Here is a 15,909-nt window from a genome sequence, read left to right as displayed (position 1 = left end):
CATCGTTTGGGGCTGTGAGCGAAACTCCGGCCGGATCTCCTCATGGATGGAACCCGAATAGGCGATAAACCTGGACTAGAGACTTGAGTGTTTAGGTAGGTCGTGGTCTACACCCACGTCGGCTTTCGCTTGAAGTCTGCCGAGCACATGTCGTGTGCAGACGCTAAGTGGTGGAAACATGTATGAAGAAGTACACCCCTGCAGGGTTAATATCATCTATTCGAATAGCCGTGTCCGCGGAAAAGGACTTCTGGGTTGCTTATATCAGTTCATAGACAAGTGAAAGTGGATACTTTAAAATACGCAAGATAAGCGTGAGTGCTATGGATGGCGTTCTCGTAGGGAGACGGGAGCGGATCCATAGTGGTGTATTGGTTGGTGAATATGTGGACTCGTGTGCGCCACCTCAAAAAAGTTACTCGCAGTCGTAGTTCAGGATAGCCACCGAGTCAAAGCTGGCTTGCTGCAGTTAAACCCCACCACCCCTTTGTTGATAATGATGCATATGTAGATAGGTCTGATGTAAGTCTTGCTGGGTACATTTGTACTCACGTTTGCCTATTTTATGTTTTTGCAGAGAGACTTCGGTCTCGCTAGTAGTTTCACGTGGACTTCGACGTTTAGCTTGATACCTCAGCTACGATCTTGTGCCCCGGCAGGATCTGATAGATAGTCAGGCTTCTCAGCCTTTTTCATTTCTAGATGTCTGTACTCAGACATGATAGCTTCCGCTTGTGCTTTGACTTGTATGCTCTGAATGTTGGGTCGTGAGACCCCTGTTTGTAATACCTCGCTCCTCGGAGCCTATTGAATAAATTACTTGAGTCGTAGAGTCATGTTGTGATGCCATGTTGTATTTGCACATATCGAGCATATTGTGTGTGTGTTATTGAAATGCTTGGTATGTGTGGGATCTGACCATCTAGTTGTTTATCTTTAGTAGCCTCTCTTACCGGGAAATGTCTCCTAGTGTTTCCACTGAGCCATGGTAGCTTGCTACTGCTCCGGAACACTTAGGCTGGCCGGCATGTGTCCTTCTTCGTTCCTGTGTCTGTCCCTTCGGGGAAATGTCACGCTTTGAGTACCGGAGTCCTGTTAGCCCGCTACAGCCCGGTTTACCGGAGTCCTGCTAGCCCAGTGCTACAGCCCGGACCCACTTGCTGATGACCGACACGTTCGAAGCTGGGTCATGGATGCCTGTCCCTGTAAGTCTGTGCCACTTTGGGTTTACGACTAGCCATGTCAGCCCGGGCTCCTTATCATATGGATGCTAGCGACACTGTCATATACGTGTGCCAAAAGGCGCAAACGGTCCCGGGCTAAGGTAAGGCGACACCCGTGTGAATACCGTGCGTGAGGCCGCAAAGTGATATGAGGTGTTACATGCTAGATCGATGTGGCATTGAGTCGGGGTCCTGACACAAACGTATCTTAGTATTCAACGCACTCAAAAGAAAGTTTCGCATATCTTGAATACCAAGTATATTAACATTAAGAAAACTACCATGCTAATAACGACTCTCAAAATAATATAAGTGAAGCATGAGAGATCAAATATTTCTTCAAAATAAAACCACCATTGTGCTCTAAAAGATACAAGTGAAGTACTAGAGCAAACGACAAACTACTCCGAAAGATATAAGTGAATATCAATGAGTAGCTAAATAATTATGCAACTAAACGAAGGTTCTCTCTCAATAAAGAATTTCAGATCTTGGTACTTTATTCAAACAGCAAGCAAAGCTAAAGAAAACTACATTGCAAGTATAGCACAACTCATGTGAAGAAGCAAAAACTTAGGCTCAACCGATACTAACCGATAGTTGTTGAAGAAGAAAGGTGGGATGCCTACCGGGGCATCCCCAAGCTTAGATGCTTGAGACTTCTTGAAAAATTATCTTGGGGTGCCTTGGGCATCCCCAAGCTTGAACTTTTGTGTCTCCTTAATTCCTCTCATATCATGGTTTCTCTTTTTATCAAAAGCTTCATTCACAACAAACTCAACAAGAACTCGTGAGATAGGTTAGTATAAACCAATGCAAAACCTTATCATATTCTACTGTAACAAATCACTAAAATTATAATTCAACATTTCATACTAAATTCCTCGGTATATTTAACACTCCTATCCTCAAATAGAATCATTAAACAAGCAAACATATGCAAACAATGCAACCATAACAGCAATCTGCCAAAACAGTATAGTCTGTAAAGAATGCAAGAGTATCAATACTTCCCTGACTCTAAAAATTATGAACTAAAATACCCACTGTAATAAATTTATCAGAGCTCAATATGCAAAACGATTCAACGTTAGACCATGCTCTGACTTTTCTAGGGAATTTTTGCAACAGCGGTAAACTTTCTGTTTTCAAACAGCAACATGCATACTAGCAAAATAAGCATGACAAAGGCTATCCTTGACTTTTTTATTGAAACTAAAGATGCAAAACATTATTATAACTAACATCAAGCAAAAAACTAACAAAATAAAATGATGCTCCAAGCAAAACACATATCATATGGTGAATAAAAATATAGCTCTAAGTAAAGTTACCGATGAACGAAGACGAAAGAGGGGATGCCTTCCGGGGCATCCCCAAGCTTAGTTGCTTGGTTGTCCTTGAATATTACCTTGGGGTGCCTTGGGCATCCCCAAGCTTAGGCTCTTGCCACTCCTTATTCCATAGTCCATCGAATCCTTACCCAAAACTTGAAAACTTCAACCACACAAAACTCAACACAAAACTCGTAAGCTCCGTTAGAATAAGAAAATAAAACTACCACTTAGGTACTGTAATGAACTCATTCTAAATTCATATTGGTGTAATATATACTGTATTCTAACTTCTATATGGTTCATACCACTTAATACTAGCCATAGATGCATCAAAATAAGCAAACAATATATAGAAAACAAAATCTGTCAAAAACAGAACAGTCTGTAGTAATCTGTATAAAACGTATACTTCTGGAACCCCAAAAATTATGAAATAAATTGCTGGACCTGAGAAATTTACCTATTAATCATCTGAAAAAAGAATCAAACTAAAATCACTCTCCAGTAAAAAATGGCAGCTATTCTCATGAGCGCTAAAGTTTCTGTTTTTCACAGCAAGATCATATAAACTTCACCCAAGTCTTCCCAAAGGTTCTACTTGGCACATTATTGAAACAAAAGCTATAAAACATGATTACTACACTAGCCTAATCATGTGGACACAAAAAAACAGTAAGGATAAATATTGGGTTGTCTCCCAACAAGCACTTTTCTTTAATGCCTTTTAGCTAGGCATGATGATGACAATGATGGTCACATAAAAGATAAGAATTGAAACATAACGGGAGCATCATGAAGCCTATGACTAGCACATTTAAGCCTAACCCACTTCCTATGCATAGGGATTTTGTGAGCAAACAACTTATGGGAACAATAATCAACTAGCATAGGATGGCACAACAAGCATAGCTTCAAGAATTTAAGCACATAGAGAGGAAACTTGACATTATTGCAATTCCTACAAGCATATGTTCCTCCCTCATAATAATTTTCAGTAGCATCATGAATGAATTCAACAATATAACCAGCACCTAAAGCATTCTTTTCATGATCTACAAGCATAGAAAAGTTTCTACTCTCCACGTAAGCAAACTCGTCGGGATGAGACTCCGAACAAAATAAAATAAAAGAGGCCAAAGAAGCCCAAATAAAAAAATAAAAAAAAAGAGGCCATAAAAAAAGAGAAAAGGCCCAAATAAAAAAATGAGAGAAAAAGAGAGAAGGGACAATGCTACTATCCTTTTACCACATTGTGCTTCAAAGTAGCACCATAATCTTTGTCACGTCCCTAGTTCCGGTCTGCAGTAGGCTAGCCCTTCATGTGTGCATCATGTTTAAGTTTCTGGGGATTGATCAAACCCTAGCATCAGAAAGAATCCAACTAGGATCAAAATGAAATCTTTTCAATGAAACCAAAATGCCCTTCATAAATGTTCACCGTCTTTGATCCTGGCTAAACCCTCTGCCAAAAATGGTTTCATGTTTTTGGAGGATATTCTGGATTTTTGAATTAATTCATAAGTATTTGAATTTGGACATTTAAATCTTATAATATTTTTAAATGTCCAAATAATCCTGAAAGTACTTGGGGGCTATTGGAAATAATTCAAATAGTGCCCACAATTTTTGTCAGGATTTTATAAAATGAGTTAGTATTTTTACTAATTCAAAACATATCAAAAAAATAGAAAACAGAACAAAAGTAGAAATTAGAGAGAGAGAGAGAGTACCTGGGCCACTTACCTGGCCTTACCTGTAGCCGGCCCATTAGGCAGCCCAGCCCACCAGGCAGCCGTGCAATCTTCAACCTCTGCCAGTAGGCAGAGGCGATGACGCACTCGCTCGCTGCGAGGCCTCCACCTCCTGCTTCCACCGAGGCGTTCCCGAGCCTCCCCCTCACGCCACCGCGATGCCACGAACCCCCCCTGGACCGCTCTCACTCTCTCCCGTGGCGATTTTCCTCTGCATCTCTCCCCCCTCCTCTGTTCTCTCCATCGAGAGCCGCCGTCGCCACCGACGCCGTTCGCCGTAGCTGCAGCCACCGCCTCCCCCTCGCTTCTCTGACCGGCCCAGAGGCTCCGCCTCGACCCCCTCTTTCTTCCACCCGAGCCACGCCACCGCGGGAGCCCCACATCGCCGCCATGAGTCGTCTTCCCCGAGCACGGCCACCGGACTCCATCGACGGATTCGTCGCCTTCCGGTCGTCCCCGAGCCAGCTGAGCATGTCTTCGGCCTCAACGTGAGCTCCCGGTCCTTTCCCCCTTAACCACGTCGTCGTTTTCGTCCCGTAGCCACTGCCCCGCGAGTAACCGGAGTGGCCGTCCGCCATGGCCGATGAGGTCCTCGCTCCTGAGCACCTCAGCTCCGACCAGTTGCACCACTATGTTCCTGGAACGCCAGAGATGCCGCCCACCTACCTCGCATGCTCGCCCGCAAGCCGCAGTGCCCCGCCTGTGCCCCACCGAACTCCGCTGCCGCCTTTGAGCTCGTGGCCGTCGACTCCGGCCACCCCAGGCCCGGCTACTGCCACCAGCCGACGCGCTGCAACGCCAGCCACCCGTAGAGACCAACCGCGGCCCAAACCGCGGCCTGTAGGCGAAACCCGAGCCACCCCAGTGCGTCCCCGCCGCGTTTTTGGTCGTCGTCGGCGACACTCCGGTGAGCTGACGTGGCACCGCCATTAGTGGCTAATGACGCCACTAACTAAACCCGTAGCTCACTAACACATGGGCCCCATGCCCTAATTAACCACGGGTTTTATTTCCTGTTTAGTTTAGATTAACTCAGCGGGACCCACGCGTCAGAGTTGACCCTGCTGACGTGGCTGTTGACTGGGTCCACATGTCAGTGACCTAATCAGCCCCAGCCACTGACCAGTGGACCCCACTGGTCAGGTTTGACTTGAACCCACCTTGTTGACCTGATGACGTCAGGGTGATGTCGTGCTGACGCAGTAACTCTTTTCTGGATTTAATTTAATTCTGAAAATTCCAGAATATATCCAAAACTTCAAAAATTCATATAAATTCAACCGTAACTCAGAATGAAATAATTTATATATGAAAAATGATCAGAAAAATCCAATCTATCCATCTGTACCATTTTCATGCATGCTAGAACAACTTTTGACTACTGTTTAGGACAATTCAATTAAATGACATTTAAGAAATCACATATGGAGTTTGAATTTGAACCTAGTGTTCAAACCAACTCCATTTAACTTGTTGTTAGTTGCATTAGCTCAATCAACAGCATGTTGCCATGTCATGATCATGCATCATATTGTGCATTGCATTGATTGTGCTCTTCCTTTTTTGCCGGTGTTTGTCCCCTCTCAATAGACGTGGTTCCGACGATGAGTTCGATGACACCGATGAAGAGCTATACTATCTTCAGAAGTGCCAGGCAAGCAAAACCCCCTTGTTCATTCCGATACAATCCCACTTTCTCGCTCCTGCTCCATTTTGCTGCATTAGGACAACAACGATTCAACTATTACATGATGCGGTAGTTGAACCCCTTTCCTCTGCATGACCTGTCATTGCCACAGTAAATAGATGAAACCCACTAGCATGAGTAGGAGTTGTTTGAGCCCTGATGTGCCTACTCATTCATGCTTGTTTGTCATGCCTGCTACTGCTTAGAGTTGAGTCAGGTCTGGTTCATCGGGGATGAATCGGAGGTGGGTAAACATGTCCTGCTGTGTGTGAGCTAAGTGTGTGAACACGATTTGGTAAAGGTAGCGGTGAGATGCCATGTAGGAGTACATGGTGGGTTGTCTCATTGCAGCCGTCCTCAGGAACTGAGTTCTGTGTTTGTGATCCATGAACAGCTACTACCACACATTGGGATCCTTAATTGACTCTCTCGACTTATTAATCAACATGATCTCTGTCCAGGAGTTGCAACTAGTTTCTAGTGTTTGTAGGTTGTGTTAGTAGTCTACCAAGTGGCACCCGGTACAGGTGGGCTTGGGACAGACTAGGCACCGTGGCACGGTGTACCAAGCGTAGATCCACCCGTCGAGGTGGGCTTGGGAACCCTGCACACATCGTTTGGGGCCGTGAGCGACACCCCGGCCGGATCTCCTTGCGGATGGAACCCGAATAGGCGATAAACCTGGACGAGAGACTTGTGTGGTTAGTCAGGTCATGGCCGACACCCTCGCTGGGCTTCCGCTTGAAGGTTGCCGAGTACATGTCGTCTAAACGGCGGTAAGTGGTGAGAGCGTGTGTGAAGAAGTACACCCCTGCAGGGTTAATATGATCTATTCGAATAGCCGTGTCCGCGGTAAAGGACTTCTGGGTTGCCTGTACAGTTCATAGACAAGTGAAGTGGATACTCTAAAATACGCAAGATAAGCGTGAGTGCTATGGATGGCGTTCTCGTAGGGAGACGGGAGCGGATCCATAGTGGTGTATTGATATGGTGAATATGTGGACTCGTGTGCGCCACCTCAAAAGAGTTACTTGCAGTCATAGTTCAGGATAGCCACCGAGTCAAAGCTGGCTTGCTGCAGTTAAACCCCACCATCCCCTTTGTTGATAATGATGCATATGTAGTTAGTTCTGATGTAAGTCTTGCTGGGTACATTTGTACTCACATTGCTTAATTTATGTTTTTACAGAGAGACTTCAGTCTCGCTAGTAGTTCCGCGTGGACTTCGACGTTTAGCTTGTTACCTCAGCTACGATCTGGTGCCCTCGGCAGGATCTGGTAGATAGTCAGGCTTCTCAGCCTTTTTCATTTGTAGATGTCTGTACTCAGACATGTTAAGCTTCCGCTTGTGCTTTGACTTGTATGCTCTGATTATTGGGTCATGAGACCCATGTTTGTAATATCGCGCTCCTCGGAGCCTATTGAATAAATACTTGAGTTGTAGAGTCATGTTGTGATGCCATGTTGTATTTGCACATATCGAGCATATTGTGTGTGTGTTATTGAAATGCTTGGTATGTGTGGGATCTGACTATCTAGTTGTTTATCCTTAGTAGCCTCTCTTACCGGGAAATGTCTCCTAGTGTTTCCACTGAGCCATGGTAGCTTGCTACTGCTCCGGAACACTTAGGCTGGCCGGCATGTGTCCTTCTTTGTTCCTGTGTCTGTCCCCTCGGGGAAATGTCACGCGATGAATTCCGGAGTCCTGTTAGCCCGCTACAGCCCGGTTCACCGGAGTCCTGCTAGCCCAGTGCTACAGCCTGGATTCACTCGCTGATGACCGACACGTTCGTTGTTGGGTCATGTATGCCTGTCCCTGTAAGTTAGTGCCACTTTGGGTTCACGACTAGCCATGTCAGCCCGGGTTCTTTGTCATATGGATGCTAGCGGCACTATCATATACGTGAGCCAAAAGGCGCAAACGGTCCGGGGCCAGGTAAGGTGGCACCCGTGGGAATACCGTGCGTCAGGCCGCAAAGTGATATGATGTGTTACAAGCTAGATCGGTGTGACTTAGGATCGGGGTCCTGACAATCTTCATGATAGAGAGTCTCATATGTTGTCACTTTCATATACTAGTGGGCATTTTTCATTATAGAACTTGGCTTGTATATTCCAATGATGGGCTTCCTCAAAATTCCCTAGGTCTTCCTGAGCAAGCGAGTTGGATGCACACCCACTTAGTTTCTTTTGTTGAGCTCTCATATACTTATAGCTCTAGTGCATCCGTTGCATGGCAATCCCTACTCACTCACATTGATATTTATTGATGGGCATCTCCATAGCCCGTTGATACGCCTAGTTTATGTGAGACTATCTTCTCCTTTTTGTCTTCTCCACAACCACCATTCTATTCCACCAATAGTGCTATGTCCATGGCTCACACTCATGTATTGCGTGAAAGTTGAAAGAGTTTGAGATTATTAAAGTATGAAACAATTGCTTGGCTTGTCATCGGGGTTGTGCATGATTAAATACTTTGTGTGATGAAGATAGACCAACAACCAGACTATATGATTTTGTAGTGATAACTTTCTTTAGCCATGCTATTTTGAGAAGACATGATTGCTTTGATTAGTATGCTTGAAGTATTATTATTTTTATGTCAATATGAACTTTTGTCTTAAATCTTTCGGATCTAAATATTCATGCCACAATTAAGAAGATTTACATTGAAATTATGCCAAGTAGCACTCCACATCAAAAATTCTTTTTTATCATTTACCTACTCGAGGACGAGCAGGAATTAAGCTTGGGGATGCTTGGTACGTCTCCAACGTATCTATAATTTTTTATTACTCCATGCTACTTTATCTACTATTTTAGGCAATATTGGGCTTTATTATCCACTTTTATATTATTTTTGGGACTAACCTATTAACCAGAGGCCCAGCCCAGATTTGCTGTTTTATGCCTATTTCAGTGTTTCGAGGAAAAGGAATATCAGACGGAGTCAAAACGGAACGAAATCAACTGGAGAAGTTATTTTTGGAAGGAAACCCACCTGATGGACTTGGACCCCATGTCAGAAGATACGGGAGGTGCTCACGAGGGTGGGGGCGCGCCCTCCCCCCTGGGCGCGCCCCCTGCCTTGTAGGGCCCCCGTAGCTCCACCGACGTTCTCCCTGCACCCATATATACCTACGTACCCTAAAACTTCCAGAACAGAAGATAGATCGGGAGTTCCACCGCCACAAGCCTCTGTAGCCACCAAAAACCAATCGAGAACCTGTTCCGGCACCTTGCCGGAGGGGGATCCCATCACCGGAGGCCATCTTCATCATCCCGGCGCTATCCATCTTCACACTCGGGGCTGAGGGTATGTACCAGTAGCTATGTGTAGATCCTAAGAATGTTGACAAGGTGTGCAAGCTTCTCGGAGTTGGAATATTCGCTTTGATGAAATGATCAAAGCGTTTGGGTTTATGCAGACTTATGGAGAAGCCTGTGTCTACAAGAAAGTGAGTGGGAGCTCTGTAGAATTTCTCATATTATATGTGGATGACATACTTTTGATGGGAAATGATATAGAACTTTTGGACATCATAAAGGCCTACTTGAATAAGTGTTTTTCAATGAAGGACCTTGGAGAAGCTGCTTATATATTAGGCATCAAGATCTATAGAGATAGATCGAGACGCCTCATAGGTCTTTCGCAAAGCACACACCTTGATAAGATATTGAAGAAGTTCAATATGGATCAGTCCAAGAAGGGGTTCTTGCCTATGTTGCAAGGTGTGAAATTGAGCTCAGCTCAATGCCCGACCACGGCAGAAGATAGAGAAAAGATGAGTGTCATCCCCTATGCCTCGGCCATAGTTTCTATTATGTATGCCATGCTGTGTACCAGACCTGATGTAAACCTTGCCGTAAGTTTGGTAGGAAGGTACCAAAGTAATCTCGGCATGGAACACTGGACAGCAGTCAAGAATATCCTGAAGTACCTGAAAAGAACTAAGGATATGTTTCTTGTTTATGGAGGTGACAAAGAGCTCGTCGTAAAGGGTTACGTCGATGTTAGCTTCGACACAGATCTGGATGACTCTAAGTCACAAACCGGATACGTGTATATTTCGAATGGTGGGGCAGTAATCTGGTGCAGTTGCAAGCAAAGCGTCGTGGCGGGATCTACATGTGAAGCGGAATACATGGCAGCCTCGGAGGCAGCACATGAAGCAATCTGGGTGAAGGAGTTTATTACCGACCTAGGAGTTATTCCCAATGCGTCGGGGCTGATTACTCTCTTCTATGACAACACTGGAGCCATTGCCCTTTCCAAGGAGCCCTGGTTTCACAAGAAGACCAGGCACATCAAGCATCGCTTCAACTCCATTCGTGAAAATGTTCAAGATGGAGACATAGATATTTGCAAAGTGCATATGGAGCTGAATGTCGCAGATCTATTGACTAAACCTCTTCCGCGAGCAAAACATGATCAACACCAGAACTCTATGGGTATTCGATTCATCACAATGTAACTAGATTATTGACTCTAGTGCAAGTGGGATACTATTGGAAATATGCCCTTGAGGCAATAATAAAATAGTTAGTATTATATTTCCTTGTTCATGATAATTGTCTATTGTTCATGCTATAATTGTGTTATCCGGAAATCGTAATACATGTGTGAATACATAGACCACAACATGTCCCTAATGAGCCTCTAGTTGACTAGCTCGTTGATCAATGGATGGTTACAGTTTCCTGACCATGGACATTGGATGTCATTGATAACGGCATCACATCATTGGGAGAATGATGTGATGGACAAGACCCAATCCTAAGCATAGCACAAGATTGTGTAGTTCGTTTGCTAGAGCTTTTCTAATGTCAAGTATCATTTCCTTAGACCATGAGATCATGTAACTCCCGGATACCGTAGGAGTGCTTTGGGTGTACCAACCGTCACAACGTAAGTGGGTGGCTATGAAAGTATACTACAGGTAACTCCGAAAGTGTCTGTTGGGTTGACATGGATCGAGACTGGGATTTGTCATTCCATATGACGGAGAGGTATCTTTGGGCCCACTTGGTAATGCATCATCATAATGAGCTCAATGTGACAAAGTGGTTGGTCACGGGATCATGCATTACGGTACGAGTAAAGTGACTTGCCGGTAACGAGATTGAACGAGGTATTGGGATACCGACGATCGAATCTCAGGCAAGTAACGTACCGATTGACAAAGGGAATTGTATACGGGATTGCTTGAATCCTTGACATCGTGGTTCATCCGATGAGATCATCGTGGAACATGTGGTAGCTGCTACCTCTTGAGCACTGCGTTGGATTTCCCCGAAGAGGAGAGGATGATGCAGTAAAGTAGCATAAGTATTTCCCTCAGTTTTTGAGAACCAAGGTATCAATCCAGTAGGAGACCACGCACAAGTCCCTCGTACCTACACAAAACGATAGCAACTCGCAACCAACGCTTAGGGGTTGTCAATCCCTTCACGATCACTTACGAGAGTGAGATATGATAGAGATAATATTTTTTTGTATTTTTGATAGATAGATGCAAAGTAAAAAGTAAAGGCAAAGTAAAAACAAAGCAAGTAAATAAAGTGATATAGGTTGATATGATGAGAATAGACCTGGGGGGCATAGGTTTCACTAGTGGCTTCTCTTGAGAGCATAAGTATTCTACGGTGGGTGAACAAATTACTGTTGAGCAATTGACAGAATTGAGCATAGTTATGAACATATCTAGGCAATGATCATGTATATAGGCATCACGTCCAAAACAAGTAGATCGAAATGATTCTGCATCTACTACTATTACTCCACTCATCGACCGCTATCCAGCATGCATCTAGAGTATTAAGTAAAAATAGAGTAACGCCGTAAGCAAGATGACATGATGTAGAGGGATAAATTCATGCAATATGATAAAAAAACATCTTGTTATCCTCGATGGCAACAATACAATACGTGCCTTGCTACCCCTTCTGTCACTGGGTAAGGACACCGCAAGATTGAACCCAAAGCTAAGCACTTCTCCCATTGCAAGAACTACCAATCTAGTTGGCCAAACCAAAAAGGATAATTCAAAGAGACTTGCAAAGATAACTCAATCATACATAAAAGAATTCAGAGAAGAATCAAATATTTTCCATAGATAATCTGAATCATAAACCCAAAATTCATCGGTCTCAACAAACACACCGCAAAAAGAAGATTACATCGAATTGTTCTCCACGAGAGAGGGGGAGAACATTGTATTGAGATCCAAAAAGAGAGAAGAAGCCATATAGCTACTAGCTATGGACCCGAAGGTCTGAAGTAAACTACTCACACTTCATCGGAGGGGCTATGGTGATGATGTAGAAGCCCTCCGTGGAAGATGCCCCCTCCGGCGGAGCTCCGGAACAGGCCCCAAGATGGGATCTCGTGGATACAGAAAGTTGCGGCGGTGGAATAGGTTTTTGGCTCCTGTTCTGATTGTTCGGGGATACGTAGGTATATATAGGAGGAAGGAGTATGTCGGTGGAGCTCCGAGGGGCCCACGAGGTAGGGGGGGCACCCTCCACCCTCATCACCTCCTCGGGCACTGCTTGGAGTAGGGTCCAAGTCTCCTGGATCACGTTCGGTTGGAAAATCACGATCCCGAAGGTTTCATTCCGTTTGGACTCCGTTTGATATTCTGTTTCTTCGAAATACTGAAAAAGGCAAAAAACATCAATTCTGGGCTGGGCCTCCGGTTAATAGGTTACTCCCAAAAGTAATATAAAAGTGGAAAATAAAGCCCAATATAGTCCAAAACAGTAGATAAAGTAGCATGGTGCAATCAAAAATTATAGATACGTCGGAGACGTATCAAGCATCCCCAAGCTTAATTCCTGCTCGTCCTCGAGTAGGTAAATGATAAAAAAATAATTTTTGATGCGGAGTGATACTTTGGCATAATTTCAATGTAAATCTTCTTAATTGTGACATGAATATTCAGATCCGAAAGATTCAAGACAAAAGTTCATATTGACACAAAAATAATAATACTTCAAGCATACTAATCAAAGCAATCATGTCTTCTCAAAATAACATGGCAAAAGAAAGTTCATCCCTACAAAATCATATAGTTAGGCTATGCTTCATTTTCGTCACACAAAGATGTTCCCAACTTCTATACCCCCGATGACAAGCCAAGCAATTGTTTCATACTTAAATAATCTCAAACTTTTTCAACCTTCACGCAATACATGAGCGTGAGCCATGGATGTAGCACTATGGGTGGAATAGAATATGATGATGGAGATTGTGTGGAGAAGACAAAAAAGGAGAAAGTCTCACGTTGACAAGGCTAATCAACGGGCTATGGAAATGCCCATCAATTGATGTCAACATGAGGAGTAGGGATTGCCATGCAACAGATGCACTAGAGCTATGAATACTCAACAAAAGAAAACTAGTGGGTGTGCATCCAACTTGCTTGCTCATGAAGACCTAGGGCATTTGAGGAAGCCCATCGTAGGAATATACAAGCCAAGTTCTATAATGAAAAATTTGTTGGAAATATGCCCTAGAGGCAATAATAAAATGGTTATTATTATATTTCTTTGTTCATGATAATTGTCTGTTATTCTTGCTATAACTGTGTTATCCGGAAATCGTAATACACGTGTGAATACATAGACCACAACATGTCCCTAGTAAGCCTCTAGTTGACTAGCTCGTTGATCAACAGATAGTCATGGTTTCCTGACTATGGGCATTGGATGTCATTGATAACGGGATCACATCATTAGGAGAATGATGTGATGGACAAGACCCAATCCTAAGCATAGCTCAAAGAACGTGTAGTTCGTTTAGCTAGAGCTTTTCCAAATGTCAAGTGGCATTTCCTTAGACCATGAGATTGTGCAACTCCCGGATACCGTAGGAGTGCTTTGGGTGTGCCAAACGTCACAATGTAACTGGGTGACTATAAAGGTGCACTACGGGTATCTCCGGAAGTGTCTGTTGGGTTGGCACGAATCGAGACTGGGATTTGTCACTCCGTATGACAAAGAGGTATCTCTAGGCCCACTCGGTAATGCATCATCATAATGAGCTCAATATGACAAAGTGTCTGGTCACGGGATCATGCATTACGTTACGAGTAAAGTGACTTGCCGGTAACGAGATTAAACGAGGTATTGGGATACCGACGATCGAGTCTCGGGCAAGTAACGTACTGATCGACAAAGGGAATTGTATACGGGGTTGATTGAATCCTCGACATCGTGGTTCATCCGATGAGATCATCGAGGAGTATGTGGGAGCCAACATGGGTATCCAGATCCCGCTGTTGGTTATTGACCGAAGAGGCGTCTCGGTCATGTCTGCATGTCTCCCGAACCCGTAGGGTCTACACACTTAAGGTTCGGTGACGCTAGGGTTGAAGAGATATTAGTATGCAGTAACCCGAAAGTTGTTCGGAGTCCCGGGTGAGATCCCGGACATCACGAGGAGTTCCGGAATGGTCCGGAGGTGAAGAATTATATATAAGAAGTGCAGTTTCGGCCATCAAGAAAGTTTCGGGGGTCACCGGTATTGTACCGGGACCACCAGAAGGGTCCCGGGGGTCCACCGGGTGGGGCCACCTATCCCGGAGGGCCCCGTGGGCTGAAGTGGGGAGGGGAACCAGCCCCTGGTGGGCTGGTGCGCCCCCCTTTGGGCCCCCCTGCGCCTAGGGTTGGAAACCCTAGGGTGGGGGGGCGCCTCCAACTGGCTTGGGGGGCAAGTTTCCCCCCTGGCCGCCCCCCCCCTTGGAGATCCCATCTCCTAGGGCCGGCGCCCCCCCCCCCACCCTAGGGGGCCTATATAAAGTGGGGGGAGGGAGGGCAGCCGCACCCATGTTCTTGGCACCTCCCTTCCCCCTTGCTACACCTGTCCCTCTTGTAGAAGCTCGGCGAAGCCCTACCGAGATCGCTGCTGCATCCACCACCACACCGTCGTGCTGCTGGATCTCCCTCAACCTATCCTTCCCCCTTGCTGGATCAAGAAGGAGGAGACGTCTTCCTCAACCGTACGTGTGTTGAACACGGAGGTGCTGTCCGTTCAGCACTAGGATCATCGGTGATTTGGATCACGACGAGTACGACTCCCTCAACCCCGTTCTCTTGAATGCTTCCGCTCGCGATCTACAAGGGTATGTAGATGCACTCCTTTCTCTCATTGCTAGATGAACTCTTAGATTGATCTTGGTGAACATAGGAATTTTTTTTTATTTTCTGCAACGTTCCCCAACAGTGGCATCATGAGCTAGGTCTATGCGTAGTTCTCTTGCACGAGTAGAACACAAATTTGTTGTGGGCGTAGATGTTGTCAACTTTCTTGCCACTACTAGTCTTATTTTGCTTCAGCGGTATTGTGGGATGAAGCGGGCCAGACCGACCTTACACATACGCTTACGTGAGACAGGTTCCACCGACTGACATGCACTAGTTGCATAAGGTGGCTAGCGGGTGTCTGTCTCTCCCACTTTAGTTGGAGCGGATTCGATGAAAAGGGTCCTTATGAAGGGTAAATAGAAGTTGGCAAATCACGTTGTGGCTTTTACGTAGGTAAGAAAACGTTCTTGCTAGAACCCTATTGCAGCCACGTAAAACATGCAACAACAATTAGAGGATGTCTAACTTGTTTTTGCAGCATATGATTTGTGATGTGATATGGCCAAAAGTTGTGATGAATGATGAATGATATATATGCTGAAGGTCAGAGGACACCTATGCTGAAGGTCAGAGGGTCAACTCAAATACTTGAAAAGCCTGATCCCAAAGAGCCTGCTGCTGAAGGAAAGAAAAGGAAGGAAAGGGTCAAGAAGACCATAGCTAGAGTTGTTGGGCAACCTTCCATGATGGAAGAGGAAGAAGAGGTTGCTGCACCAGCACCCAAGGCACCAAAGCTTATGGGTGATGCTATTAGATCAGGG

Source organism: Triticum aestivum, chromosome 2B (assembly GCF_018294505.1).
Source record: "Triticum aestivum cultivar Chinese Spring chromosome 2B, IWGSC CS RefSeq v2.1, whole genome shotgun sequence".
NCBI lineage: Eukaryota > Viridiplantae > Streptophyta > Magnoliopsida > Poales > Poaceae > Triticum > Triticum aestivum.
The sequence above is the reverse complement of the archived record's forward strand: the minus strand, read 5'-3'. Positions refer to the sequence as shown.